The following is a 6,113-nucleotide window of genomic DNA, read 5'->3' as shown; positions in this document are numbered from 1 at the left end:
GCTGACGCTTTTATCCAAAGCAAACTTACAATAAGCGCATTCAATCATGTGGGTACAACCCCAACAATTGCAAGAATCATTCGAGTACATCATCTTCATCAAAGTTGAGAAGAAAAAGGACAAAGTGAAGTGAAGAACAGAACAGAGAAACACGTTCAGGTAAAGTAAGAGACAGCCTCCTCTCTCTCTGTGGGCCGACTGCCTGCAGGAACTTAGCTGCTGAACCAAACCTCATTCACTGATCTGCCATCAGGGACCGAGCGGAGAGACTCCAGTGTCTATTTCCATGTTAAAATCTCATAGATGCCATTTAAAAAAAAACAAAAAAAAAAACCTGGAGGCGGTGAGGACAGTTGAACACATGCTTGAGAACATTTTCATCATTCAACGCCGCCAGCTGAGCTCGACAACGCAAGAAACTAAACCTCACAAAAGAAAGAAGAAGAAACCAATGAATATACACTGCTGTAGGAATACATGAGTCGCTTTCACTCGTTCCGTCTCGTGTTTCTAGTAGATAAAAACCAAATGGAAGATGCGGCAGAGAAGCTTGAGCAGGAGAAGATGATAAAATGGACTCTATGGACAAGGAGCTACATTTTTTTTCATTTTCAGCTGTACAGATATCAGGTGCATTATACCAAACCTTTAACCATGTCTTAAACTTTAATCTCTCTGTGTCTGTGAGGTGTCGGACGCGGTGTATGAACTCTGCACTGTTCAGACAGAATGAATGTAAACCCGAGGCTTGAGAAGGTATCGTTAATTGTTTATGTTTTGTACTAAAGTGAATGTATCATCAAGCAGGGCCGGGTTTCTTAAAAGCATATGAGGAATGTTTTGGCTGGGAGTCCTTCCAGTTTGGCTACAGATTTGTGCCAAATGTATCAGCTGCTCTAAATAAAGATAAAGATGCTTTTGAGAAACCGGACCTTGTTACTCTTTTTACGAGGCAGTGAATACAGCATCTGCTTTTTCCTCAAATATACGCACACGGTACTTTCTGGAAGTATAACCGTATAGTCCGTCCGTGCTATGTTGTCCTAACTTAAACTGATTTTAGATCTGAAAACCAGAGTGTCTTGTATTTTTCAGGTGTGAAATACATGAGGTTAAGGGCCTTGACTTTCTGAGAGATTTGCCAGTTTGCGATAGCCTGGCTGACATCAGACCCACTGTCTGGGGGGGCTGGGGCAAGCTTCATTCGCAGCCCATTTCCAAAGGACGCCGCTCAAATGCCTCTGGGCGCAATTGGATAGTCCTTCAACCAATCAGACCAACATTCAGGGTGACGTAGCAGCTACAGCGGCATCAACAGGTTGCTGCGCTTCGGTGGGCGTCATGTTGAATGTAAACAAAAAGCTGCTCGCCGTCGCTGCGCTATCGTCATCTTGTAAAGCCCGCCTCAACGGTTGTGATTGGTGTAAAGCCCGCCTCAACGGTTGTGATTGGTGTAAAGCCCGCCTCAACGGTTGTGATTGGTGTAAAGCCCGCCTCAACGGTTGTGATTGGTGTAAAGCCCGCCTCAACGGTTGTGATTGGTGTAAAGCCCGTCTCAACGGTTGTGATTGGTGTAAAGCCCTCCTCAACGGTTGTGATTGGTGTAAAGCCCGCCTCAACGGTTGTGATTGGTGTAAAGCCCTCCTCAACGGTTGTGATTGGTGTAAAGCCCGCCTCAACGGTTGTGATTGGTGTAAAGCCCACCTCAACGGTTGTGATTGGTGTAAAGCCCTCCTCAACGGTTGTGATTGGTGTAAAGCCCACCTCAACGGTTGTGATTGGTGCCTCGATTTGAAAAAATTGGAAATGGGCTTGAATGGGCTCTTGACCAGACGGACTTGCAGGGCAAATCTCAAATTTGCCGGAAGTTCGTCTGGGTTTTCTCAGGCTAAGTTTGCGACAGTGTTGGAGATGAAGTGCCATTATTGGTAGAATCTGATGGCGGTTTATTCATCCAGCATAGTAAATGTACAGGAATGAATTTAAAATATAACGATAGTTTCTGACAAATCTCCTTGAATGCACATCTGTGCAGGTATCGATTTGCAAGGAATCTGTGTAACATGGTTCACAGTGCTCATCCCATTTAACCTGCAGTCTCGACCCATGTGGACATGATGATACCCAACTAGCCTTTTATTTAGCATATAGTCTACCATTCTGATTCATTCTAAGATTTACATAGAGAATGGACGTTTTTTTAAGTTTAGAACTTTAGGGATTTGGGCTTCCTGACTGAGGTGTTGCTGAAACATGTCAGAAGACAGATACAGTACATGTTTGGCTGCAATTAGCTTTGTCTTAAACACTTCTGAATGAGATTACGGTCAATGCATTCCTCAGTCCTGAAGTCAGACAAAAATGTCATATTTATAACTTAAAATGCAACAAAGCAACTGTAATGTACTGTATCGTATTGTAATATAAGCGGTTTGCAATTAAGTTTAACTGTATTTGTGTTCCTGTTGAGAATATAGTAAGCTAATCATTTTTAGCTGCAATCACTATAGCTACACAGCCATATTTATTCTATTGAATATGATGTTTCCCAGCGATGGACTGTTCATTTTAAGTCAGCGAGTCTGGTGACAATGCAGCAACTGTGCTGGATTTCCTTTGGAGATGCTTTGCATTTTGAGCCTTGCATGTGTTGGATTCATCCAACTTTTATAGATGCTTTCTTAAAGTTATATTCCACCCAAGATCTATCTTTTTAGTAACAGATTTAAAAGGTGTTTGTAAAGACATTTTCCATGGGGATTCAAGTGGTGGCAAGTCTTTAAAATTCTGGATTTCCCAAAATACAGTCAGGTAAAAGATGGGGCTCCAGAGGTAAAAAACTTAATAACAGATTTGTCAGTATATTAATTGGAGTGCTGCCTTTTTTTTTACTGACTTCAATTTTGGTAAATGCAGACGTTAAGGCAGAATTTATTTAAATTCATAGAAATGTTGACAAACCACTGCAGCGTAATCCACTTCTCCCACTGTCCAACTGGTTAAATTGTAGCTGAAGTTTAACAGCATAACATGGAAAATATTTTGTAGTCATATTTTGATAAAATAATGACTGTTTGGCACATACTGAGCATGCAGGTGAACAGCAGAGAAGTGGACTACATTACAGCAGAACAATATGTTTCATTCAAGCTTTGTCTGAAGTCAGATAGCTAACATGCACATGTGGGACCCGAAACTCACTAGTACTAGTTCTCTGTATCAAAGCTGTGAGATTTAGGATTCATGGTTTGATACTGGAAGGAGAACTTGCCCTTACTGGAAGCTGTGGTCCTTTGATTGGCTTGTACACTGAGACATTGGCAGTTTGTCTTTTCAATGTGACTTGTATTTTGATCCTGACTGCACCAGAAAGTGTGGACATTTGTGTGGCTCTTTTAAAATCAGTAAATCACTGTAATCTAAAATGATGAGTCAACTGTCTACATCTCTAAAATCTGAAATTACGTAAAGGGCACAAGTGTCTTTGAATAATAAACTGCAGTATGCTGAGGCAGTGACGGACTGGGAACAACAAAACGACCCTGGCATTTCCACCCACCAGCGGCCCACCGGTTGGGGGTCGCAGATAGAATTTTTGACGCACGGAAAGAACACGCACTTTTGATAGCCCCAGTGATGGTGAACGTAAACTCCCATGCTATAAAACATAGACTTATAAAAAAAAATGAATAAATCATCAGAGCCAGCCGCTCCATAATAATATAATATTCTGAAGTAGCCAAAACTTGTACCTACACTCCCTCCTGCAGCATTGGTCACACATTCAGACCCACAGCACGCTTGTTGTTCTGTGTTGGTTAGTTCCATAGATTCGTTATCCATGTCTATCTCTTCATCCTCCTCTTGCTCGTTTTGTTCTTCCTCTTCCTCATATTCCTCACTGCCCTGTCTCTCTCCCTGGTGTGCTGGCTCAGATACAGCGCTAACATGCTAGCTGTATTAGCGCTAATGCTAGCTGAAGCTGCACTTGAGTTTAAAAACAAATCAGTCAGTTTGCAGCATTTTTCAGCGTCAGCCAACAGTGCTCTCTTATATCGCTTGATGCCTCGATACATTTTTTTGCCAACAACTTCCAACCGTAGCTTACAACTTCCAATTTTCAACTTCCAACCACCACGCTCGCTGACGCAGACCAGACACATAAAGACGCAGACGCGGTCTACTCGGGTCTACTTGATTCTGTCTTGAAATTCCCAGAAGGCATTGCTTCATTTTAACTTTTGCAAACAGAAGTGCAGGTATTTCAAACCATGCACGTTTACATTTTTGAACATCTGATCTGAATAAATAATTCTGCTACAAAACAATACAGACTGATGTAAAAGTTCGTGACTCTAGAGGGTAACCATGACTGTGATATCAAGAGACGCATATGTGGTATAAATACAAATCAGATTACAGAACTAATAGGTGTGAAGGATTTGGATAAATTTGGCTATCACTTGGCAAAGGAACTTTGTTATTGATGCTTGAAAGGGGGCCGAGAGAAATTATAAGTGGCCGCATGGCTTTGACAATCATGCGGCTCTCTGATTGGCCGGCCCAAACGGCCCATGAGGGCCCGCGGCCCCTCTGGCATCTGCCCAAATGCCAGATTACCAGTCCGTCACTGTGCTGAGGGAAATAATATAAGATATATTATAATGTGGGTATTGGGGGGTCCAGCTGCCATTCTTTCATCTGTAGCATTTTACATCTAGTGTTGTACTGAACGACTACATTTTATTTTCTAGAAGAATTTTATTTTATTTTTTACTGTAACTTTTCTCTGATTGTAAATGCTACTGTCATCTGGTATTAAAACGTTAAAAGAAAGGTTTGGTTGTTGGTAGCACTTTCTGTGGTGTTTTTTATGCCTGAAATGTACAAACATACATAGCTGATAACATTTTTTTCGATATACTATACTATTGACTTTTTTTATGACATACTCGGAGTATTTATACTGTAGACCAGGGGTCACCAACCTTTTCTAAACTGAGAGCTACTTCGTGGGTATTGAGTCATACGAAGGGCTACCAGTTTGATACACTCTTCTGAAATAACAAATGTACTCAGTTTGCCTTTAGTTATATATGATTATTAATGATTAATGATAGTTATATATGATTATTAATAGTTATATATGATGATTAATGATAGTTATATATGATTAATGATAGTTATATATGGTTATTAATGATTAATGATGCTCATCTATGTGAAGACACTGATCATGTTAATGATTTCTCACAATAATTATCAACAATGACTTAACAAGGTGGGAAACAGATGATATCAATATTCAATTTTCATTTTTAGAACAGGCCTGAGGGCTACTCATGTGGTCCTTGGGGGCTACCTGGTGCCCGCGGGCACCGCGTTGGTGACCCCTGCTGTAGACTGATATGCTTTACACACACCCAGCGTCTGCTACAGTAGCCTAACTTGATTTAGCTGAACAGCAGCCGGCCAGAAGTCTGATAATGACACCGACTTGCCATTTTGTTTTGACTTTCTTGTAACTATTGTAATTAAAATGTTTTACTCAGTGGTCACGCTCTGAACATCCTCTCCGTTTCTCAGAGACGATGTAACCAGAGGTTAAATTGGGCCGGAGCGCACCGGAGCGCAGCTCCGCCTCCTCAGGCCCACTACACACCCTGCCGGAGCTCAGCTCCGTCTCCTTCAGCATCAAACATTTTGCCGGGGCTTCAGCCCCAAATGTATTTTGAAAAGTTGACTGACAAATATGAAACTGGACGTCGCGTTTGTGCTCCGTGCATTTCTGCCAGAAGTTTCGGGTTTCCACCATAGACTGTTAATATATAGAGTCTATGGTTTCTACCTCCGATGTAGAGCAGCGTACAGCCACTTCCCTAAACGTCTCAAACGGCGCTCTGTGTCTGTCAGACGGTCTGAGATCTACCGTATCAGCAGACCAATCACGTAATGCGCAGCAAACTACGGTGACTATCTGTCTTGGGCCGTGTGAAATATTGTGATGTAGAGCATCCTGGGACATCCTGGCACTTCCCTGCACTCTACCTGTCATCTTTTGGGCTGCAACTATCTTCAACCTGAATAAACAATTGATTTTACAGATAGGTTAT

This window comes from Perca fluviatilis, chromosome 2, assembly GCF_010015445.1.
Source record: "Perca fluviatilis chromosome 2, GENO_Pfluv_1.0, whole genome shotgun sequence".
Classification (NCBI taxonomy): Eukaryota; Metazoa; Chordata; class Actinopteri; order Perciformes; family Percidae; genus Perca; species Perca fluviatilis.
Note: the sequence above shows the minus strand (reverse complement) of the source record.